Source organism: Carassius carassius, chromosome 36, assembly GCF_963082965.1.
Source record: "Carassius carassius chromosome 36, fCarCar2.1, whole genome shotgun sequence".
NCBI classification, from domain to species: Eukaryota; Metazoa; Chordata; class Actinopteri; order Cypriniformes; family Cyprinidae; genus Carassius; species Carassius carassius.
This window is the reverse complement of record NC_081790.1, coordinates 8,564,988-8,591,608: the sequence shown is the minus strand read 5'-3', so window position 1 is coordinate 8,591,608 and position 26,621 is coordinate 8,564,988. Positions and strand designations below refer to the sequence as shown.

The following is a 26,621-nucleotide window of genomic DNA, read 5'->3' as shown; positions in this document are numbered from 1 at the left end:
TCATTGCTCAAACTAAGTTGTTAAGGTATTTATTCCTGCGTTTCACACTGGCAGTTTCTCCAGAAATGTAAAATGATGGTAGCAAAAAAGAGGTAACGGCACTGACATCAACAAAACAGCAAAAGTTGCTTACTCAGCTTTAGTTGCATTCAATCATCCCTTCAAATTTTTTATTCTTTTATATTTTCATAATTTAAACAAGAGGCGTCATGCACCTGTTTTGTTTGTTGAAGATGCACTTCCCTCACTTTGTACACTAGGTAAGAAAACAATTTTTTAACAGCTAAGAAGTTTTGTGAATGATGGATTAGTCAGAGATTTTCATTTTGAGTGCAGAACGATCTGAGGATCCTGATTACATTTTTTGTTGTTGTTGTTGTTGTTTGGTTAAAACAAGAAAACGTACTTGCAATATTACTATTGCAATATTTGTTTTCCATTAGTTTCAAGCATGACCAGGGGTGAGACACATGCATTTTAGGCAAAAAAATCAATACAATAATCATGCCTAATAAACTACAAATCTTTTTGTTTTAATTTTTCTAAAATACACCATGCTTAAAAATCCCAGGTGTCCCATGTCCCCTCATATTAAATGGGCATAAGGTTGTGATCTGACTTTCATATTTGTGTGTTTATTTCACTTGGCCACATACTGGCAACAAAAGCATTTAATTTCAGTTAACAAGAGTACTCCAGTACTCGCTTGTTAAGTTGTTCTGTGGTATATTTGATGTTCTCTTCAAAGAAATGGATTTTCCTAATCAATATCCTTTTATCTTTTATATCCAGTAACTTTCCAAGAAGTGTTCATAAAGTACTGTATGAGTATTGATCACTTTCGGTCAGATATTCACTTACTTAAATATCCTCTTATAGTAGAAACTTTTAGCAGCGTCCAATACGTTTTTCATTTAAACTCTCAAATGAATGTTGGAGTTTAAAGGCTCCGTATTTCTTAATGACCCTCACAAATCTAATCTTGCGCTACTGAGCAGTTGGTCCACATATAATGAGGCTGTTGATGTCTGTCAGCGTGTAACACTGCATGTCATCAAACCTCTGATCATTAAACATGGCATAAGACGCTCTGCAAATGATCTCTGATGGGTTACAGCTCTCTGTGACAGCAGCTGATAATAACACGACACATACACTTCTTTCAGATTACATCTCCAGCAGCTTCCGTATAACTGTGGACGGCAGAGCAACTGTTGTTGTTAACTTTGCACCCCAGACAACTCATGCTTGAATGAAGACTTTGGGAGTCGTGTCCACCTCCAGGGAGGCTGGCTATTGCTTTGCGGGCTGTTGGCACAGCAACACTTGACAGGCGCAGACGATGCTTTTAGAGATCTAAAAGCTACGGGTGATGGCACAGATGGTGGGGTATTGTTGGGCTGGGATGGGCGGGTGTTAAGTAAGGGCGTTGTGAAGGAGCAGATGGGCGTGTGGCATAATGATTGGTTTTAAGACTGTTGCTCAGACTGTACAGAATGGGACAAGTCAGCACAATAACGATTACAAACCCCATGTGACACAGTGGACTTCCCTAAGTATCCCTCCCATTGAACAATGCAGCTGAAAATGACAATTCACGTCTCATTCACTAATAATTGCTTGCATTGTTTTGTATTTGTATGCACGGGAGAACATCTCACAAACATTTCCATCTATTAAACAACACGTTCCTAAGCACACAAGTTTGTTCTTAATGTCTCTTTAATGTCAGTGAATTTAGAGTATTCTTAATGAGCGGCCACATGCCCGAGGTTTGTCATTTGCAAAAACACACCCAAACCAGCTCCATATAAGGACTTTCCACACAACCTTTTCTTTATAGCCTTTTATCGTCTGCAAAATGCTCAGCAAGATCTTGAGGCTGTGTGCCATCTTCAAAATGCTTTTGGTGAGCCATGATTTGTTTGTTAAAACACATATATCATGCACAAATTGTTTTTAAAATGTAAAGTTTTTTAATTAAAAATAAGTGTATTTAATGAATAAAAGGCACCGTAATGATATGTGTGTGTGCAAGTTGTCATTACTGTAATTCTTTTGATATTATCTTATCATTTTAATGATTATTTTGATTACTTCTCATAATTTACATTTCATTACTATAGTAGTCATGATACAGATTAAAAACTGTATTTTTTCTAATAGTTTTTAGCTTTTGTCTGCAACAAATTGTACCATGTATAAATACTTAAACATTTGAATTAAAAAGTTGTTTTTGTATCTTTTACTTGGAGGGTAATAACAATTCCACATTGCAAAAAGTTGTTGTTGGGTTTTTTTTTTTATCTGAACACTTGTTTGTGAGACTAACTGAAATGGAAATGCATGGAAAATTCACCTACATTCAGTCCGTTTGCAAAGGTGTTTTTCTTGCTTTTTTTATTCTGCATCACATTGCATTCTGTTTTGAAATCCTCTGAGTCAAACTAATGTAATGTCTTTAACGAACGAGAGCACCAGCTGGACCCATCAACAGATGCATGCAGCAGCGCATGGGATTCACCGCCCGCCACCATCACCCATGCCATACTCATTATAGTACACACCACATATTAGCTCACAAGCCCAGAGTGACATGTCCTCAACTAAGCCAAAGAGAGTCAGCCACCTCTGCTGTCATGAGCCTGTCCATCATTCACATTGTCAGTTTGACCAATGTGCTCACTCACTGGCTCTCACTTCTAATTATCCTGAAAGACTTCAGCATGAGTGTGACAGGCCTGCGATTGAGCAGCAGAGTAATCAAGAGAAAGGGATGAGCATTAGAGCACAGCCTTGGAGACTAAAAGGGGCCACATACAGCATTTAGAGAACTGGTAAACATTAAATCAATAGCATTTCTCTTTGGCTAAGATAGACTTTGGCTGCAGTAGATCAGGTGATCTATTTTTCGGGGAAATACTCCCATTAGTCGTTCCTGTCAGTCAGAATTGGCTCTATTTTCCATTTCCATTCTGCTCAGACAGATAACAATGCAATGGGGTGTAGTAACTATTCTGATGCTGGGTGGGCCTGTAGTTTGGTGAATTTTCTACTTTCGGCTGTCGTTCTGGATTCTGGTGACCTGTAGTCCATTGCAGGTTTGGGATTTGGGTCAAGGAGATTATTTCAGGAATGAGGTCTGTGGAGGTGTGGATGAAAATAGATTTGGCACAGTGAGGCAAGCAACAGAGTAATATGTGTCGAATTATGCACCTGCTAAAGTTGCATGCCTATAGTCATAATTTTGAATGTCTATTAGGCTGCCTAATTAGATTCTCTCACAACCTGGAAGATACTGTGCACAACTTCCAGGAATCAGGTTTAAAGTTTGGGAGTCAGAGTCACTTCCCAACATCAACAACACTGATGTATCTTTGTCCCAAGCTATCACACTGTTTTTGATTGTGTTCAGCCCAGAGTGGAGAAAAGCACTAGGGAGGAATAGAAAAGTATGGAGGCTCATCACTCTCTTCTCACTCATGTATTATAACCCCTTCAAAAGAATACCTGGATGGTGTTTGTAGATATATAGAGTGTCAGACAGTCAGACCTTTAAGGAGCCTCAGATTCTGTTTCTCATTGGCACCCAGCGCAGCTCATCTCTCGGAGACCAGGATATTTTAGGGCTTTTGCTGCTTTCTGACCCTGTAGACTATCTAGATAACATGAGCAGCAATCTTGATGCAGGGGTCAGGCACATGGTTGGCATTCTTTAATAAGAACCATGTCAAACATCCAAATCCAAATATCTCCTTTTTTCATTACTGACATCTTGCATTTGAACACAACCATTTATATTCATAAGCTTTCGGGGGCAAAAAAATCTCTTATATACATAGATACATTTATTTTTTTCAGGCCCGAAAAGAAATAGTGAATCCGAATTTATCTGATAAGGCTAAATTTTTGCAAATGCAACAATAATGAGAATTACTGGAAATGTTATGGGAAATCATTGGTCAGAAAGTGTGGGAACTTTGGAGAAGCATTAGTATCTTCTATGCTTTTCTGCCTCACAAAATGTATGTATATTAAAGTGTGCTAGCATTTTGTTTAACATGTACACCGACAAAAGAAACCAAAAATAGCTAGTCCTCTGTGCATGATAGTGATGTGTTTTTGCTATGGTCCCTATGAACATTACAGGCCAGGGTAGTGATTATACTGAAAGCCTCGATGCATAAACCTCAGGAAACACAGTGCCCTGTAATAAGTCAAATGTATGAGGGAATGAAAAGAGCAGGACACTACGCCAGCAGCTAGGTCTGAATTCTTACAGATCAAACTGTGTGGTAAAGGAAGAAGGAAGGATGTAGTGTAGCTGCACGCAATATTACGTGCTTTCCATTGGATCGCACCGATTTCAGCACTTCAGAACCAATGCTGTTCAAGTCGAAATTATTAAAGAAAACCCTATATTGACTCCACGTGCACCCTTGGTCTTATTTTTAGCTCAAGGGAACCCCTATCAAGGGAACCCCTATCCTCCAGGCTGAGATCAAGGACGTCTTTACCATGGCTGTCCAAACAACCGACTAGCGCTTATAATTATGGTGGTTTTGTATTGGTTTGGATTTTATATAAGTACTCTCAATTTTAGGTCCAAGCCAGGTGGTGAAATAAACAGCCAGGCTTGATCCTTTATCAGTGTACCCTTGGCAAGACTCTTTAACCTCGGAGAGCTTTAATTGTACTGTACAGTCTTTTAGGATAAAGCTATAACCAATTTACTGCTTTACCTTCATTATTTGAGCAGCCATGTTGAATGCATCCATATTATATAAAATTATCAACTTCAAATGTCTTTTGTTACAACCTTTTTGTTGAATTTACTTGAATCCAGTAAGTACAATTAAATGAAAGCTTGGCCAACATAGTTGCAGGGAACCACTTGACATGGCATTTTGATAGAAATATAAAATCTAATACTTTTGAGTGCACAGTGAAGGATTAAATTGCTATAGAGCACAACAATGACTGACCACTTTTTAAGCGGCCTTGGTTGTCACACAAAGAAAAGAAAGAAAAAAAAGAGATGCATTCAAATAAAGCGTTCTAAGCCATAAACTGAACAAACACTCTCAGAGATGAATCACAGCATTGCATTTTTTGTTTTACAGATGGGTATTTAAAGTTTATTAGTAAATATTTTAGAGATTTAGAGAATGTACTGTAGGTAGGCTGAAGTATCATTTGCAATGCAAACAGTGTGGGAATTCAGTTATTAAACACAAATATTGATAAAGTGAAATTTTCTTTTACAGCACCATATATTATTACTTAATCTCAGAGCTCATGGTACATTTTATTGATTTATTACTTTTTTAAAGGTTTATATATATATATATATATATATATATATATATATATATATATATATATATATATATATATATATATATATATATATATATATATATATATATATATTTTATATATATATATAGGGATCAAAACAACATTGGACCCCACTGAAAAAAAAAGTAAATAATGACAGAATAAAAGGCAGTGACAGAAATGAAATATTGGTACATCAGTGCATTCATGATTTTCATGGCAAAATAACTTTGGTTGACCTTTCCACAGTGTTTGACATGGGGAATGGGGGACTGTTGTAACAACTTTGTTGTTTCTGAGTTCAGTGGTGAGTCAGTTATAGATGAGTCAGGAATACATGCTGGCTCCTTTGCCATTTAGACTGTATATTGCATAATTGCCCCAAGGATTTTGAAAACAGTGGAGTTATGAACTTCAGGCTGGATGAGAAGATCTTCAACATCATAAGGTTTCAAGCAATTTTCAGGTAAACGATCTCTACAAAGATCAGCTGAAAAAAAAGTGTAGAATAAATCCAGCATATGTTCAAAAATATGGCTGACGCCCACATCATCTAGCAACAGCTTTGCCATGATGGTATACAGATGGTGGAGGTACAGTAGAGACAAGACAGAAACGATTCAGGAGGCATATGTCCATGACTGCCCCGGCTAGCCAATTACACTTGAATCATTTGTCATGAAATTTGCATGTTTCAAAAGAAATGATGCAATCCCTACAGATCCCACCAATGAATTTAGAGGTAGAATTGTTATTGGATATGATTCAGCTCCATTAGTAACCAAGGAAGCAAATTACTACATTCTTCTGTTTGTTTATTTATCAGGAGCCTCTCCTGGCTGTTCTGAACTTTTTGGACTGCTTGTTTGTCATGTTAATTTCTTGCAGTTGCTAAAACGAGGGCCTTTGGGGAAGGTTTTTTTTTTCAGGTAATTTCTTGTCTCACTTGGATTGCTGTGATGAGTAGTTGGGTCAGTGGGGTTGTCTGGAGAGAAAAATAGCAGTTTTAAGTGTGCTTTTATGATAATTTCTGTTCTTAGCATTTCAGGGAGATGAAATACAGAACAGAGCACCAAATAAAAATTACAGTTCACAGCTACCAAGCATTCAAGGTGAATATCTTACCTCTTAATAGTGTTGGGAAGTAACAAAGCCAAGTGCACACTAAAAGACTCAGTGTCTTGTTGCTGTGCTTTTTTCCCCAGTTCTTTGTAATTTAGTGCAAAACAATTCCTTCCTCTGTGTCTTCGTTGACATATTGTCAACATATTATGAATAGTCTTCCTATGCGAGCTTATTAGGAAGAGAAAGATCTTGTAATTGACATTTGTAGTTGTAGTAAGTTTGTGAGAGGAGAGGAAGAGGACAAAGTGATCGGCTGGACTGCTGACGAATTTATTAACTCAAATTCAAACTCAAACTTTATAAACACCAATGGTGACTTTTACTCTGACATCAACACAGACACGATCGCACAACACTTCCGGGTTACTCGTTCCGGTTCCGTTTCCGGTTCGCGTCAGCAGTCCGTCTCTCTCTCTCTACTGCTTCTGTCTCTCCTGGCGTTTTATACTCTCTCCGCGCCAATTACTGAAACAAGAGACAGGTGTTGATAGTTTTCGCCCAAACCACTCACTTACCGCTCGTCTCCTGATTCTCTCTCCCGCTGCAGACTTCGCTAAACCACGCCCCCCCCTACCACATACCCCCACCGCCCGTCTCAGGCCGGGGAGCCATCAGGAGAGTGTAACAACGGCCCGCCACACAGGGCAGCCTTGACCTGGGTGAAGGCCTGCTGACATGGCTCCATCCACTGGACCGTATCTGGCACCTCCTTTTTAGTAAGGTCAGTCAAAGGGCTGGTGAGGTCCGAATATTTAGGAATAAACCGTCTATAATATCCCGCCAGCCCCAAGAACTGCCTTACCTCCTTTTTGGTCTTGGGACGTGGGCAGGTCGCAATAGCGGTTGTCTTGTCAATTTGAGGTAGCACCTGTCCATGCCCCAAGTGGAAGCCCAGATACCTTACTTCCACACGCCCAATCGCACACTTCTTTGGGTTGGCCGTGAGTCCCGCCCCCTCAGCGATCTCAGGACAGCCCTCAGATGCTGCATATGCCGCTGCCAATCATTACTAAATATAATGATATCATCCAGGTAGGCAGCCGCATATGCAGCATGGGGCCGCAGAATCTTATCCATGAGGCGCTGAAAGGTAGCCGGTGCCCCGAACAACCCAAATGGAAGGGTAACAAACTGGTGTAATCCAAACGGCATTGTGAAAGCTGTTTTTCTTTGGATAATGAAGACAAGGGGATCTGCCAATAACCCTTTGTTAAGTCCAATGTCGAATAAAAATGAGCCGTGCCTAGCCGATCAAGCAACTCGTCAACCCGTGGCATTGGATACGCGTCGAATTTTGATACAGCATTCACCTTGCGGTAATCCACACAGAACCGGACTGAGCCGTCCGTTTTCGGAACTAAAACTATCGGGCTCGCCCAGTTACTATTGGATTCTTCTATTACCCCCATGTCAAGCATTGCGCCTAATTCAGCCTGAACTACCTTTTTCTTTAAGCGATACGGCCGGCTGCGAACTACCACGCCCGGCTCGGTCTCGATATGGTGCTGAATAAGGTTAGTACGGCCCGGTAGGGGCGAGAAGACGTCGGCAAACTCTGCCTGTAATTTCGTTAAATCAGTGAGTTGGGATGACGAGAGGTGATCTCCCCCTGGGGCCAGGGCGAGGGATTGTGGTTTGACATTCGCCTCTGGTCCGAAGATCATCCTCCCCGCCAATCACCGTTGCCAACATCACTGATTCCGCCTCATTCCATTTTTTTAGGAGGTTGAGGTGATAGATCTGATGGGCCCCGTTCCTATCGGACCGTATTACCTCATAATCGAGATCTCCGACTTGTCGTGTGACCTCAAACGGTCCCTGCCACTTAGCCATTAATTTAGAGCTCGACGTTGGGACTAATACAAGTACTTTCTCTCCCGGTGCAAATTTGCGTTATCTAGTTCCCCTGTTATACAGCTGGCTCTGGCGGTCCTGGGCTTGTAACAAATTCTCCATTGATAGCCGCCCCAATGTGTGGAGTTTTGTTCTCAAGTCCAGCACATACTGAATTTAGTTTTTGCCCTGAGATGGCCCCTCCTCCCAAGTTTCTCTCAGTACATCCAGCACCCCTCGGGGCTGGCGTTCATAGAGAAGCTCAAAGGGGGAAAACCCCGTGGAGGCTTGTGGGACCTCTCGCACAGCGAATAACAAGGGCTCTAGCCACCTATCCCAATTCTTGACGTCTTCTTGAACGAATTTACGGATCATGGATTTAAGTGTGCGATTAAACCGTTCGACCAGGCCGTCGGTCTGTGGGTGATAGACGCTAGTTCGAATCGATTTAATGCCCAATAATCCGTACAGTTTGTGTAGCGTACGTGACATAAACGCCGTGCCCTGATCGGTGAGGATCTCTTTCGGAACCCCCACCCGGGAGATAAGACGAAACAGGGCATCCGCAACACTCTTAGCGGAAATGTTGCGGAGGGCCACTGCTTCAGGATATCGTGTTGCATAGTCAACTATGACTAATGCAAAGCGATGTCCCCGTGCAGAACGCTCTAATGGCCCAATGAGGTCCATACCAATTCTCTCGAAGGGGACCTGCATTAAGGGAAGAGGGCGCAAAGGCGCTTTTGGGGCAGCCGGTGGGTTCACCAACTGACATTCCGGACAAGACGCGCACCACCTGCGCACGTTGTCGTGAATGCCCGGCAAAAAGAAACGGGTCATGATGCGATTCAGTGTAGCTGCCTGTCCCAAATGGCCAGCCATAGGATTAGAATGAGCCGCATGGAATAGCATATCCCTGCGGCTCTTCGGAATCAACAACTGGGTTGTATTCACTTTTGTCCGAGCGTCTTGGGTCACTCGATACAACCGATCTCTTAAAATGGCAAAATACGGATAGGTGAGTGGGTGGGCAGGTTGGAGAGGCTGGCCATTGATGGAACAAGCCTGTTGAAACGCGTGTTTTAATGTCTCATCCTGAGACTGCTCCAGAGGAAAGTCATCACGCTCCGAGAGAATAAGTCTCCCGATTTCGCTCTGTTCCTCTGAAGCAGAGCCCAGCAGTCCTATATGTAGTTATTTTTGATTCAAAACAACTGAACACCTGTGACAGTGCGATTTGTAGTTGTAGAGAAAAGCCACACATGTGTATCAGTAAATTTGAAGTCACAGAGAGTATTGGGCAAACATCGTATTGGGCAAAAATCTGAGTGCAACATGAGTCATCAGTATTTTGTTCCATTTTACCAAAAGAAGAAAGCCAGTCATTTTATAGTAATTTTATATATCTGCTGTTAGTTTAGCATATAGATGGCCATAAACTGAATGAAAGAATGGAAAAAAAGCTGCAGAGTTTCATTTGTACAAACTGAAGACTTTGAGAATTTGTAATACTAATGTATTACTCGTGCTACAGAAATCAATCAAGTGAACTGCAAGTTATAAGAAAGAGTCGGTCAAGGCAATATCAAAGCACGGCAGAAGCCGTATATTTGATGCTTCAGCAGATAACATCTATTTTCTCTGCCTCTTCTCATTTGCAGAGGTCAGAAATCTTCTGAAAGCGATGTGTGTATAGTGCTCAGTGACAGCTTTATTGCTCTTTGTGCCCATTCATTTTCACAGATAAGTATAAAACAAACCTTTTGGTTTGTTGATAGTTATCTTTGTAAATATTAGAGGATAACTCAATGCCAGTACAGTACACTACAATACAGATAAAAACTGAATCTGAAGATGAGACTGTGACTTTATGTCAAATGGGCATGTTCTCATAAGGTCTGTAACTAGATGATTTTGAATCAAATGTGTTTTCTCGATTGGAGATGTATTTGTATTGCCTTCACAGACCTATAATTACTACATTACTCATAAACATGTCAGCTTACATGCATTTCCATTGCAATTTTGTGTCTCACAGTTGGGACTATTTCTCAGAATTGCTATATTATTTCTCTAAATTGTGACTATTGCTCTGTTTTATCAGCTTTATTTTCCCCCAATTGCAATTTTATTTCTTCATTTTTACTTTTTTATCTTAGAATGAGATTTATTTTAGAATGTGACTTCTTTTTTACAGGAAGGAACAGACTTCCCAACTGTAGATATGTGCAGAAATTGACTTTTTCAAAATCGACTTATCCTGAGAAGTATTCACTGAAGTAAGAAGTGTGACAGCTATAGATACAAGGCTCTGAAAACAATCAAATATAATTTTGCCCTTTCCGATGTTTTGTAGTTGTTGATGTATTCGTTGACATTTAAACGTCACAACGTCTTGAATTGTAAAGTCACAGACTCTTGTTTCAATTTTCAATTTTCATTACCTAACAGAACCTTTGGGGGCTCTTGGTAATTTCATAAACCGATTTACTATACAATTGACCTTCTCTAGTCGGGACTAATTTGGTTGATAAAAACGACATTAGAGAGTATGTTACTTTTCAGGGTGGCCTTCTCATTCATCACCTGTGCTCTTCTGTTCTACACATTTATCTGAAAATGAACATCTGTGGTTATGCTTTGTTGAAGTGCCCTGCAGCGAGGCCCAATGCTGACGTTACAGGACTCTTGAGTCTGGCCCCAGAAAGGATGAATTTATGAAGAAATTATGAGCTAATTAGCAGTTGTTAGTAACTCAGGGCCCTGGGATGAGAATGGATAAGACTCCTTCTTTTGTTGTGGCCTCTCTAATTATATGACAGACCTTTCCTGATCACACAGGCTCATCCACATCCACTCGCCCCCATTCCGCTGCACGATATACAGAGGAAATAGACATCTAATTTCATCTGGTTCAGAGCATCTTGCAAGAATTGATTCACTGATTCTGACAAGGACACAAAAGTTATTTTTACGCCTTCCTAACTGAGTGACTTTATTCAGCTGTGTGTGTATTTGTTTGGGATAAGCTGAGATATTATTACAAGAACGCGAAAGCAGTCAATTGTCTACTTTCAGATTGCCTCTCAGTTCCCCCAGGACTGATTTAGCAGTGCAGGAATGTTCTCGTACAATTCTTCCAAAATGTATTTCTGAGAGTTATTCAAGTCAAAGCAAAAGCTTCCTTGTTTGATGGGGAGTAAACAAGTAAGAAAACATGATGTCTTATTACATAGTGCATTCAGTATTTATCAAACAGTGACATTTGTCAATCTAACGAAGAAAACAGAGTGTGCATGGGAAGTTGACTGCAACTTTTCATATATTCCTAGGCGTTTGTTCGTTTCTATGAATACACATATTCTCCTGTCAACACTCAGCCCCAGTTGCCACCATTCCTCAGGTCTGTCTCAGACAGAGTGCTTCTAGGCTCTGTATATGTGTGTGTGTGTGTGTGTGTGTGTGTGCATGCATTAATATCCATCACATTGATATGTCTGACCGCGACAGCTGCTCTAGAATCATGTTGGTACCTCACAAATAGAACCAAAGCAAAAGGCTTTTCATAAAGTGTTTCGAAAGTTTTGGACCCATTCTTGTTTCTTTTTTTTTCACATTTACCAAAGCGGTTTAGTTATTGAATGTTACATGTATTAATAATTGCATAATATTACAATTCATATGTTATATCAAATACTAATTAAATATATCTTTGTATAGAATTTGCTACCCTTAATATGGTTTAAAAAGTTTAGAATTAATATTTTTTTTAATAAAAGAAAATGATGCTTTTATCAAGTAAAGACGTATTAAATTGACTAAAACTGATTGCTGAAGAGATTTATAATGGCATGAAAGATTTCTATTTCAAATAAATGCTGTTCTTTAGAACCTTCTATTCATTAATTAAACCTTAAAAAGCATCACTGGAGTAATGGCTGCTGAAAATTCACTTTTTTGTGTTTGTTAAAACTCAGTGGGCTTAGGGGAGGCTAGAGACATGCAGACTTTACCTACTGGAGTCCCTGTTGGACAATGTTTCTTTAGAAAAATGAGTGATCTGTTCACTGTTATGTTTTGTAATATTGGCATTGTTTTAATCGTTGTACTACTTTTTTATTTTCTTGTACTACGAATATCCCTTATACATACTGAGTATACTTTGTCCAAATTTTGGACTGATACTGAATACAGCAGTAATTGTAAATACGCCAAAGACTCTACTCTTGCATTTAAAAAGTTAGGTTTCCTGCTTCAGTTCTCTGGTGCTTTATTAAGAGCATATTGGAGAGTCTGTCAGGAGGCAATGTATATCTGTAATACTTTTATGCCCACCTTGCTCTATGTGGAACATGTAGTACAGTAAATAACGCTGTCCATTGGTGGCCAAAAGGGATGCAACTTCAAGTGCTTATGAAGGATCGGGCTCACTAAGGCACTTATATTTAACTACTGTAATAGAAAAATAGTTCCTGGAGTCAGGGTTTGTTTATTTTAAAACCAGTGCCGGCACTTGTTTACGCACATGAAAAGTGACTACTTGCTGCTTTGATGTGGGATTTCATCACTCCATTCTAACTAAATATTTGATTGGAAATATGTTGTTTGACACTCTGTATATGAGTGATGGAAATACCTTCTTGGCAAATTGTGCCAACAGAAGCAGACAGATCAAATGCTGTTAACTTCAGCAGGGATTTTTACCCAGAAGTCTTGAAGTACGTGTGTGAACGTGAGGTGCTCAAGCTTTGTTGAACAACCTCACTCACTCTCTCACTTATAAAAGAGGAATAGGAATTAGAGAGAATATGTTAAGTGACAGAAGCAGGAAGCGTGGCGTGGAATACCAAGGAGAATAGGCCTAGCTTATTTAAATGTGCATAGCTTGCTCCGAATGGCTCCAGCATACCACTGAATATGAATTCATTTTCAAGCCTTTCAGCAAATGTGGTTTTGTTAATGTCATTGTGCTTGGGAGAAATGTAAAAAAAAAAAAAAAAAAAACACGTTTTATGTCGGCTACGGCTTTGAAACTCATTCGCCGTAAATACAATTGCCTCTGTTGACCCAAATTTCACAGCTTTTGACAGAAAACCAGGGCCTGAAATTAACTTTTTGCCACACCTAGGTGAGTTGAGAAACTTTAGCTGAAGTAGTCTTTAGTTCTTATATTTTAAATGCATCTTAGATAAACTTGTGACAAATGTTTGCTTAGAGGCTCACACTACAATTCAAAAGTCTGGCATCAGTAAAATGTTAGTTTCATCTGTTTGACATTATATACACTGAAAATATGAATGTACTAACACTAAATTAGTACACATCAGAAATTATTAATGATGTATTATATGATACTGAAGACTGGAGTTTTTTTATTTTTTATATTGTAATAGAAATGATCTTGAATTCAAGTAATATTTCATAATATTGTATTTACATACTGTACTTTTATTTTGTTTAACTTTTTTATGAAGTTTAAAAAGTTACCACACACTATAAAACTGATTGGCAAGTTTTAATTTTAGACTATTCTGCTTCTTTAGTTCGAGCCCTTTGGCCCAGTAACCCATCTGTGATGTCTTTTTGCTCTGCAGGCTGACCCCTATTGAGCTGTAAGGAGATCAAATTAACCTGGACCGTTTGACACAGAATTTGAAGGCTATTTGAAGGATCTGACATATTGATCCCCTCCAAGGGTTTAATGAATCTGCTTGCATGTGTCTACCTGTGGTTTCCACTCATGTAATGGAGTGTGACGTCCATTAGCCTCTGCTCACTGATGTTTCAGATGAGACAGATTTGACAAACTCTCACTCTTGTTCTCTCTCTATTCAGTCTTTTTGTTCTCACTTCTGTGTATCGTATAATGGTAGTTCTGCTCCAATATTTTTTTACTTGCAAAAAAAGTAAAAAGTAAAGTCCTTTGGTTTAGTTTTTTTTAAAGGTTACAGTTAAGACACTTACAGTTGAAGTGCATATGGCCAAACAGTGCATTATAAATGAATGACACAAGTTATGTCCAAACTTTTAAAATTGTTCATGACAATGCAACTCTGGTAAACCTGGTTACTTTCACACAGTATGTGCAAAGACACCAGAAAGGGAGGAGACACGTATATTTACAGAAGCACTGTTTATATGGAGCAAACTCAACCCACAGATATTGTGATGGTAGCGCAAAACCAGAGGCTCATTAACCTAGAAAAGCTGTCCCACATAAAAATGGATGACTAAGACAATTTTACAGATCAAATAATAATGGGTTTTGCCAGAAATATCTATAAAAGTGCTTTAACAAAAATACAAGCTACACATCTAGGCTTTTATACCCTCCAGAATGCTGTTTTGAATAACATCCATTGTGAATGCATTACTCTAACTAATCATTAATTCATTATTTATTTATTCAAGTATTAATAAATCATTATTAGTATTAATATTCAGAAACATCTAAGACGAAGTTGATACTGTAATGAAGCATAATTAATATCTTTATCAAGTCTGGCGAGCATTAAAAGAGCCACATCTGAGAAATGCTTAAAGTTGCTTTCAACTTCAAATGAACTGGAACGATATACAGACAGGCAGCATTCTGTCTACTCAAAGTACAGCCGAGTGAAGTGTGAGTGTTTGGGTGCGGACAGATTCTCCACAGATCTCTCAGTCTTCAGCCTTGCCAAACACAGGGGATTTAATATTGAAGCGACCAAAGTGGCTTTAAATCATGTACACATGAAGTCAGTATGGCAGAGATGGAGAGGTTCCTCACATATTCTAAACTAAATCTCACGCAACCTCACTCCTCTCTGCAGCACATAAAATATATATGAATCCAAATAAAGGGCGCTCAACACATCCACAACAGTTGCACCCCATTTGAGCAGACAACAGGATATAAACCAGTGGTAATGAAAATCATGATCAGTTAAGCAAAGTACTTGTTCTGCCCAAAAGTTTCCCCCAGAATAAAGAATGTTATCTGAATTTTATTACAGTAGACTTTTTCTGTCGGCCAGTATTGGATAGTCTATTTTACCATTTAGAGTAGCATCTAGCACTTAAAGCTAAAAAAAATAGATTACGGTAAAGTTTTAACACTTTAGGACTCATTTCAAAAGATTACTTGTGTTTCTAATGATCTCACTTAATTCAGTTAATGATTGATTTCAACACAGTCTCGTGAGAAAACAGCTTTTTTTACGAGCAGTTTTGCATCAATTTGTTCAATTTGATTCATACAAAAACTGTCACCAATTTTCCACAACATAAAATATTCACTAATTGCCATCAGAGCCTGTTGGTTTATTCATACACATACACTAACGATTAAGCCTTGACATGAGGATGAATAAATAATGATTTTCATTTTTGGGTGAACTATTTTTCCTGTCATTTTGGAAACGTTTCATTGACACTGTCGCATTAACTTGTGCTTTCATGTGGTGAAATTCAGAGACAGTCTAAAGACGACACATGCCACTCAATGAAAAATGAATGGTGGAAAGTGCAATGCACAACACAGGAGCTGCAGGAAAGTCTTTGATTAAAAAAGCTAATCGTGTTGCGAAATCATCACGTGGTCTTTCTTATTCATGTGTGTACAGTACATTAGCTGGAAAAACCTAAAAAACTATGGGTTGATGTTTTTTAGCTTAGAGCTAGAAGCTAGAAGTAGTTAAATGATGGATACATTGTGCTCCAAAAGTCTGAGAGAACACGCATTTGTCATTTTTCTAATTTAAATATTTTTTTCATTACCAATTATAGCATGACAATTTGAGTGAAAAGTTGAATTGAAAAATTAACATGCATGTCAGAATGTCTTAGTACTCAATTTGTCCTACTTTTCTTTAATGACAGAAGCATTTGAGCTCCATGGACTCCACAAGTTTGTGTGAAACCTGGTGATCATGTTCTCCAGCATGATTTGTCTTTATCTATGAGTTGTATCTTTTGGACCTTTACTTTTAAGAGTGTTGTCACTAATACTGTATACTGGATTGGTGACCAAGAATAATTGTATTTCTTTTCTTATTAACTTATTTTAAATCTTTAAACTTTCCAATTTATCTCCAGGTTAAATCCCATATTTTCAATTTCAGCCTTTTGGATGCCATTACTGTATATGCTACAGAAATATCAGTCTGGCAGACAGTTCAGGAGATTTCTTCTTTTACCTTTTTTCTGCCACCTAGCCAGTGGATGGAATGGACCGACTTGCTTAAAGGGATTTTGTTGTGGTTAAAGCAATGTGCTATCATACTGTGCTTAGAAAGTGTCAAACTGTCGCCTCCCTCTCAGCTTGAGTAACAACAAAGTCAGAACCAAAGGGGAAGTGCCGAGTTTGTGTACACAGCTGCAGATACAGTACAGATGTGTTGTTTTTCTGTGTTATTGATGCATTCTTCTGTAGATGATTACATAGACACAAAAAACTTTGTCTGACTTTGTAAAGGACATCATTATTTTATCCTTGCCATGCTCGATTAATGTATAACCAACATGGCAGGTTGTTAGACACAAGACCTGCGTGATGGTGTCGTAGATGGTCTGCGTCTGAGAGATGATTGATCACGTTCCCTTGATTGTGTATTAAAGCAGTTCTGTCCTGAATGCTTGAAGTTGTTACTGTATTGATTTATTTGGCCTGTTTTTTAGTGTTGCCACTATGCTGCCACTCTGAATATGGATGACCAGGGAAATGGCAGGCAGCTCGGCTTTATCTCCCTGCTTTTTTCAAGCCCAAATCTTTCACTCACTCCTTCTCCCTCTCCTTATCTTTTAGCTTTGGCATTGCAGCTCATGAAATTCAGCAAACATTTCAACAGCAAAGTGAATTTCTTCCCTCGTAATCCTTTGTGTGTTTATGCACTTGGTTGTGTAAAACATCTCTTGAGTTTACGATTGGCTCTTGAATTCGGCACTAAGATAAAACCATCTTTTTTTATACATGTATTACTTTATTTCTCTTTCACCCTTTTGCTTGTTTACAATCTCCCAATCCTCTCTTGGTAGATTGAACTGGGCATTGGGATGGCTGGGTTTCCATGCTCTGCTTCAGCTGTAACTTTGCCCAAATCCTTCCTGTCCTCTTACCCTCTAGATTATACACTTTGCTCAGTTACTGTGGGACAAGTTAATGCGTTTATGTGGATGGAGAAAAAGCAACCAAATCATGGTCATGTACAATACCAATCAAATGTAAGGACACAATTGACTAAATGTAGTTTGTGTGTGTGTGTGTGTGTGTGTGTGTGTGTGTGTGTGTGTGTGTGTGTGTGTGTGTGTGTGTGTGTGTGTGTGTGTGTGTGTGTGATCTTAAAGAAATAGTTCACCCAAAAATGAAAATTCTTTCCTTAATTATTCAACCTCATGTCATTCCAAACCCGCATGACCTTTGCTCATCTTCGGAACACATATTAAGATATTTTTGATGAATTCCGGGAGCTCTCAATGATAGACAGCAATGATACTACCACAATCAAGGTCCAGAAATGTAGCAAAGACATCATAAAAAATTATGTAACTGATGACAAAATTTTCATTTTTGAGTAAACTATACATTTAAAAATGGTTACATGCATGAAATTGTTTTTGTTGACAAATACAATTTGTGCCTATTAATTTCCACTAAACTAAACCCATCTTTTGAAATTGTTTATTTAATTGTATTTATTTAATTATTTAAAATTATTAACAATTCAGCTACATAATTTAAAATTATTAACAATTCAGCTACAAACCCAGCCATTAGGGAGGCACAAGCCAGTGCACTCTTAGTGCCGGTCCCAAGCCCGGATAAATGGGGAGGGTTGCGTTAGGAAGGGCATCCAGCGTAAAACATGTGCCAAATCAAATATGCGGGTCACGAATAAGAATTTCATACCGGATCGGTCGAGGCCCGGGTTAACAACGACCGCCTCAGGTATCGTTAGCCAACAGGGTACCGGTGGAAATTGGGAGCACCACAGATGCCATATTTGCTTTGAGAACGTTGATGGAGAAGTATAGAGAAGGACAGAAGGAGCTGCATTGTGTATTTGTGGATCTAGAGAAAGCGTACGACAGAGTGCCAAGAGAGGAGCTGTGGTATTGTATGAGGAAGTCAGGTGTGTCAGAGAAGTATGTGAGGGTGGTGCAGGACATGTATGAGGACAGTGTGACTGCAGTGAAGTGTGCAGTAGGAACGACAGACTGGTTCAAGGTGAAGGTTGGACTGCATCAAGGATCGGCCCTGAGCCCTTTCCTGTTTGCAGTGGTGATGGACAGGTTGACGGACGAGGTCAGACAAGAGTCTCCCTGGACTATGATGTTTGCGGATGATATTGTGATTTGTGGTGAGAGTAGTGAGCAGGTTGAGAAGAGCCTGGAGAGGTGGAGGTACGTGCTGGAGAGGAGGGGAATGAAAGTCAGTAGGAGTAAGACAGAGTACATGTGCGTAAATGAGAGGGAGGGCAGTGGAGTGGTGCGGTAACAGGGTGAAGAGGTGAAGAAGGTGGAGGAGTTCAGGTACCTGGGGTCAACAGTGCAAAGTAATGGAGAGTGTGTTAGGGAAGTGAAGAAAAGAGTGCAGGCAGGGTGGAGTGGGTGGAGAAGAGTGACAGGAGTGATTTGTGATAGTAAAGTATCTGCAAGAATGAAAGGAAAAGTTTATAGGACTGTGGTGAGACCTGCGATGTTGTATGGGTTAGAGACAGTGGCATTGAGCAAAAGGCAGGAGGCGGAGCTGGAGGTAGCAGAGCTGAAGATGTTAAGGTTTTCGTTGGGAGTGACGAGGATGGACAAGATTAGAAATGAGTTTATTAGAGGGACAGCGCATGTTGGACGTTTTGGTGACAAGGTGAGGGAGGCGAGATTGAGATGGTTTGGACATGTGCAGAGGAGGGACATGAATTATATTGGTAGGAGAATGCTGAGGATGGAGCCACCAGGAAGGAGGAAAAGAGGAAGACCAAGGAGGAGGTTCATGGATGTGGTGAGGGAAGACATGCAGGTAGTTGGTGTAAAAGAGGCAGATGTAGAGGACAAGGTGGTATGGAGACGGATGATCCGCTGTGGCGACCCCTAATGGGAGCAGCCGAAAGAAAAAGAAGAAGAAGAACAATTCAGCTACACCTACTATTGTTGTGTTCAGTCGTTTTTGGATTTTATACTGACAACAGAAAAAAAAATAGAAAATGGAGACTTTTTGCATGTGCAACAGAATAATAGTCATCGCCTTATACGAATTCTTAAATCATTTATTTCAACTACATATAATCTCTATTTTGAAATCAAGAATGTCTTGAAAAATGAAGGGGAAAAATTGCTTTTCTGTTTATCTGAATCAAAAAAGGTATCTTATTTTTATGCTTTCAATGTCAAATCAAAAAGTGAATGAACGCAGAATACAAAAACACACTTAATTTTATTTCATTTTATTAAATTTTTTTATATTATTTATTTGATTAAAATGATGAGATGAACGCAATAGTAAAGGAAAAGCAGCTAACAAATCCAGTCTAGAAACTCCTTCAGTACTGTTTAAAAAGTATCCCAGGATGCAGTTTGTGAAGTGAATGCCCAGATGGATAATATAGTGAATAAAGAGTGGCAGCTTTTAATAATTTCATTTTATTGACTTTGCTATTGCTTCATTCATAGTCCAAACTTTTTTCCGGTGATCTTACTTGCCATTTATCAAACACTTTTAAAGCGAGGATGAATATAACCTTTGCAGAGCCAATCAGTCGAGCTGAAGCGAAGTGAGGTTAAGAGCCTGAGTCAATTGTGATTTAACAGGAAAGTGGTGTCAGAAACTATCCATTTCTTTAAACACTCCTGTGTGGAGTTGATCCTGTAACCTTTAAGTCTAACCTTTATTATGAGGTTGATATCTCCTCGTCAAATCCTTACAAAATTGTTCATGTAATTATGATACCCTGTCTACCAATACCATGCTATTTTTATTATCAATTTCATTTTGGCTTCTAGCTTCTGATGTTTTTTAACCAATTGATGGCCTCTAGATGTCATTCTCAGATGTATGATATGAAGTCTTCTCTTGAGTAATGTTCTGCTGGGATGCAGCCTTGGATTCCTGCTTAATATTTTCAGTAAAGCCAGGAGTTTGGATCAGGAAAGGAATGGAGATGATATTTGGATAGCCTCACCAAGGATTTACTCTCACTTTCTTGTTTTGTAATCCTACTGTACATAAATCTTATACAGGATAACAGTGGTCCAAAAAAAGTGCTTTGGCACTCTGCCTCTGTGTGTTGAAAAGCTAATTTGATTCTGTCTAAAATCCCTGTTCTTAGATAAACATAATTTGCCATGATTTTTTTTTTTTTTAGTAATTGCACTTTTTTGGGAGGATTTACTTAAAAAAAGGTCTAGGGGAGTCTTTTTTTTTCTTCTTTTTCTTCTTTTTTTTATTTATTTTTTTTTTTTTTTTGAGGATTACATGAATACCTTTCAGTTCAAACACTTTATAGAGATAAAGTTTACTTCAAAACTTTAGAAACATAATCTTAAGCTTAAGTTACTATGAAACTGCTTTTTTCTAAGATTTTAGACACTTTCAAGGGGCTGTCTTCGAATGTTGATATATTTATCAAATACATTCTTTCTTGCTTTTGTCTATAGTATTGTTTATTTGTTGAATTGAGATATGTATGAAATAATGTAGTTTCTAAAAGTATCCCACTATTCCATACATCCTCTGCTGATGCAATAGATGTGTCCAAAGCCGAAGACAGCTGCCTGGCTGTAGATGTGGTTAAAAAAAAGAAAAGTGGCTGTAGAAGAAGATACATGTCATATTTAATTAATGCACTACTGTTGGGATTAATGTTGGGAATAAGTAAGATTCTTGGAAAGAAATCAATACTTTTATTCAAAGAATACTAAATTCATCAGATATCTATTTAAAATTGATGCTGTTCTTTTGAACTTTCTATTCATTAAAGAATCCTGAAAAAACTACCATGCTTTCCACAAGAATATTAGGCAGCACAGCTGTTTCTTGATTTCTGATGGATCATGTGAGACTGAAAACTGGAGTAATGATGAAAATTCAATCACAAGAATAAATGACATTTAAAAAAAAGATACAATTAGAAAACATTTATTTTAAATTGTAATATTATTCACGATATAGCTGTTTTATACAAATAAATGCAGCCTTGGTAAGCATAAGAGACATTTAAATATATATATATATGTGTGTGTGTGTGTGTGTGTGTGTGTGTGTGTGTGTGTGTGTGTGTGTGTGTGTTGCAGACCCTCGCCCTGGAGGTTCATTAAACAGATGAGAAATTGTCTTTTTCAATAAAAAAGTTAGAGAGACACGAATTTGCTGTTAATCAGGCAGTCCTCTGTGTTGTCTTTATTAAGACTATGGCATTCAAAGCCATAAAACAATTGCAGCAACAAGAAAAAATGTATATAATACACATATAAATAAACAAACTAATAAATAAATCCTAAAAAAAAAACGTACTCAAAACTCAAATATAATTCAGGTGAGTATAACTCGGGTAAGTAAAACACATATCACAGGTATACAAAACTTTCTAACTTTTTATGAACTGGCCACTTTGCTCAAATTATTGCCATTCATTAATAGACTAGTACTCTGGCATAAAATCCATTTAAAAATAGTTAGGAAATAACTCTTGAATAAAAAACACATTCATTAGACATTAAAGATTTTGAATTACAGGTTTTCTCTGCAATTAAATAATTTTAAATAACCTTTTTCAATAAAAAAGTGAGAGAGACAAAAGTTTGCTGTCAGGAAATCAGGCAGTCCTCTGTGTTGTCTAAAGATGCCCAGGGTTGCCACCACAACTCAAGCTCTCAACTGTCACCCAGAAAATACATTTACAGTTACATTTAGTCATTTAAAAGACGCTTTTATACAAAGCTACTTACAAATGAGGCGAATGGAAGCAATCAAAATAAACAAAAAAGAGCATACAAATACAAATACACTCATTGACATCTTAAAGCCCGTTCACATGAAGAATGATAACTACAAAGATAATCATATTAGCATCCACACCAGTTGTTGCAAACAACAACTAATAACGGAAGTATTTACAAATATAAGATTCTTGTGACCCAAATTCTGTGTTTGGGGGTGGGGGGGGTCACACACACACACACACACACACACACACACAATAAAAAAAAACATAAATAGCCATATCAGCTCATAGGGTCATAAGTCATGACCCCAAGGTTAAGGCCCCGTTTACACTAGTGCATTTTTGTTTTAAAACGCATAACTTTTGCTACAGTTACGCCTATTGTTTACACTACTCAGACGTTTTCCACCCTCAAAAACTGAGACTTTTAATGACGCTGCAGATGCCGTTTTAGTTTGAAAACTCCGGGGTTGCGTTTTAGTGTAAACAGACCCTACTTATTGTTGTACCCATAGATATGTATGGGTAGAATCCCCATTCCACCGCTACAAATACAAAGACGCGTCCACCATCTGAATTACAGAGAATCTACCTATACATATCTATGGTTGCACCTGCATGAATGGTAATGTGACATGCGTCTTTGGTTGTGTAGTGTAGACAGAGATCGTTTCTGAAACGCAGCAGAAACGCCAGTGTAGACAAGGAACGGTTTCATTCTAAAACGCCGTTTTAAAACGAAAACGCATTAGTGTAAACGGGGCCCAAGAGACATGACCTGTGTGGTTCTGGCAGGTCTGCAGAAGTTGCTGTAATGGAAATTTTGTAGATTGAATATATCGCTCATCATCCACTTTCTCTGACATTTAGCTCTGTAAACAAGCTTTATTCACGGCATCCATGAGCAGACACGATGACAAGCCTGACAGGGATGTCAGTGTCTGGGGAGATCCCGACTAATGACTCACTTCCTCTCAGAATGAGAGATGAAGGGGCTTTGTCAGATGAGTCTGTTGACTGGACACAGCAGACTGGGATGTGCTGCTGTGTGTTTAGATTCTGCCCATCAGTCAGAGACAATTGCACTCTTTATAGGAGAGATGCAGCTGACTGACCACTGTGACTCTCTCCACTGGGGCCGTGCAGATGACAAGGAAGTGTCCTGCCATTTGACTCTTCTGCTTGACCTTTCCGAGCTCCATATGAAAGTGCCCCCTGTGATGACGGCTCTACCAAAATTTAATTATGGCCTTTACATGATATTGTGGGTATTTTAATCAGATGGTCTTTAATCAGAAGGTAAACGGGTGAAATAGTGGTCGAAAACGGCTAATTTCAGTATTTTTTTTTTGTTTTTTTTGTCTCTTTATCTCTCAGTTGGCAAAGCATTGAAATCATGTGAAAGGATTTTAAATCAGAAAATAAAAAATACTACTTACTATGCAGTTGCTAGGACGTTGCTCCGAACTTAAGTAAAAAAATCCCCTCAATATAGTACGTAAGGTGTGGAATTTTTTCCTTTGTTTTTATTTTTTGTTATCTGTCAGACAAACAATGTTCTGTTGCTAAGGCAGCCTGTGTGGTTAATAGAGTGTTGTAATAGGGCATTGTTAGGGCATTATTAAATTGCTTACTAGCCCAAGTAAAAACTCAAATGTTACGATCACTAGAATAGAGTATGTTTGGTGTAAATAGTTTTTCCTGTTTTCGTCTGCCAGATAAATATAGTGCTGTTGCTAGGGCAGCCTTGGTGGTTACTAAGGTGTTGCTTAGGGTATTACTAGATTGCTTACTTTATCAAGTCAACTCTCTATCTCTCTCTAACTCTCATATCTATGACGGATGATTCCTAAAATACAGTATGTGAAGTATGGATTTTGTCTGTTTATTGTCTGCCAGACAAACATTATGCTGTTACTAGGACGTTCCTAGAATATTACTAAATTGCTTAATAGCCTGAGTCAAAAATCTTTAATATTATGATCCTTAAAATAAAGTGTGTTGTGTTTTTTTATTTTTTGTTGCCTGTTTTCATCTTTAGTCAGATCGAGTTGTGAGCCAAAGTATTTACAGGAATATATAGTAATACTGATGCCTGCTTATCATGCACTACTAATAAAATAAACATTCAATGCACTATGAATATTTTACATCGCTCTATCTCTCTCTCTATTTTATCTCTCTATCTTAGTTTGGTACAGGCGTTATAAATGCTGTTGTTTATTAGAGCATGCTGATTTAAATAAAATGCCTGCACAAAATATACAGCTGTGACAAAGCAAACGTCAATGGGTCTTATTCACTAATAATTGCACAAGTGTTCTCGCTTATGTGAGCAGAAATATCATGCAAAATCCTTTAAACAAATGCTTATGCACATTATTTGACCTTAGCTTTATTCTCATGTTGATGAATTTGAATTATTATCAATGAGGGAGCTCATGCTCACAGTTATTAGCATAACACACGTCCCAAACTGTGTATTTTATAAGGCTGTTTCCACACAACCTGTCCTCTTCAGAAATGAGCTGCCTGGGCTCATCCATTAAGTGGTGGTCTTAATTGTGATACCCTCACGAGACACCTCATTTTAACCAAATTACAAGAAATCGCTACAAGTAGCCTATATGAGTAGGCTATTTCAGTGAAAAAAATACATCTAAGATGGCAGATGAGGTATAAAAACTGACATTTCATTCAATAGGGACAGCAAAAAAAAAAAAATCCTTGGTTTGTCCTATGTAATTTCATGCTTACTAGAGTGCTCCGTGGTTAGCTTAGCAACATGCTACTATTGAACAATTGAAATCATTTGCGAGCTGTTCAGAAGTGTGTCAAAGGATGTAATAGGCCTATTTCTGCATGAAATGTTTGCACACAGGTTTTATGCACAGATATGAAAGAGATGAATGAAACGGAGGGAGAAAATGAACCATTTTTCTCTGTTTTTTGTTTTCAGTGTATCATGCACAGTTGCATGTTTTCTGACAATATGGATTAGTGCAGCTTGGATTAGGTTTATGAAGGAATTAGAGACAGTTTTAGCATCCAAATGAAGTTACTTATACACTGCACAGATGAGATTTGGCAGCACATGAGTTTGGGACTGTAGTGAGAAGAAGAACAGCATAGAGATATAGGGATTACAGCATGACTCCTTTGTGTTTGCTCTGCCCTCTGCTTCTACTCTGCTGCAAACTTCAGAGGTTAAGTCCCATGGCAGTTCCACCTGTCCAGCACTAGATCAGCCCTTGACCTGTGACCTGTGACATTTAGGAGGTTTGATCTGCAGAGCCCCAGTAAAAGGATTGGTTTTTCCTTTTACACTCGTTTTCTTTGCTGTGCTCTGGTGTGAGACGTGAGTGGTGTGCAGGAAGAGTTGGTCCTAAGAAATTAAAAAATAAAATAAATAGAGTTTCTAAATTAGGTTGGTATATGTATATTTGTTTTATATCTTTTTTAATGTATAAATTAATTAATTTATGAATTATATATGTGTAATTGTGCAAGTTATTATTATTATTATTTATACACTGACTGAAAAAAAGCTTATCTTATTATGATATAATTATTGTTTCTACATTTAAATGTTGGTTGTGATAATGTAATATGTTGTGCAAAATAATATACATTTTATGAATTACTGTAGAGCTGTATTCGTTTATTAATATGTAAAATAAAATAGTATGTGATATTAATAAAACTAATAATATAGTATGATTATATTAAAAATTTAACATTATAGAGTTAATTTAAGTTAAGGTTAGTATCCTTAGATACTTTTTACTTTAGAGAATAAAATACGATAATACATGGATTTTTTTTATTTATTTTATTTATTTGCTTTGAATTTCATTACTCCCAATTTCATCACATTTAGTACTGTCTCATAACTAAGCTAAAATATATAAAATAATGTTTCTTTTGCTCCGTTGAGCAGCTGAACACTCAGTATGTTTACAGATGATGCTGTTTGCATACTCTCAGACCAAAAACAAGACAAAATCAAGCCTGTAACTTGTCTGTTTCTTCTGCTTCTTTTAAGAAAAAAAAACAGTGGCAATTTTTTATTTTATTTTTTCTGAAAAGAAGCAGAAGAAATGGACATTCTGCTGCCTTTCCTACAATTTTTCAGAAAGATCCTGCAATGCAGACAGATTTTGGGAGGCAGGCGGATGGCGGACAATCACTGACTGCTCTACAGATAAATGCTAGAGCAGTCCGAGGAAAGCGGAGCAGCCAGCTTTAAAGACCGTGGAGGAAAGAGAAAGACAGCATCCTTTTGCCTTCATGTTTTTTTTCACATTTTTTTGTCACTTATCCTAATGCTTTTCTGAAAGATGTCAAAAAAGGAAAGAAGCATATTGAATAATGATTAGGTTCAGCAATTTGTGTTGATGACACTCATAA

The 26,621-nt window shown here is 38.1% G+C and overlaps 1 protein-coding gene across 1 annotated transcript in view; it reads left to right on the top strand.

Annotated features, from left to right (window-relative positions):
* LOC132117075 (matrix metalloproteinase-17-like) overlaps positions 1–26,621 on the top strand; it is a 67,012-nt gene that overhangs the window by 1,423 nt on the left and 38,968 nt on the right. The window lies entirely within an intron of this gene.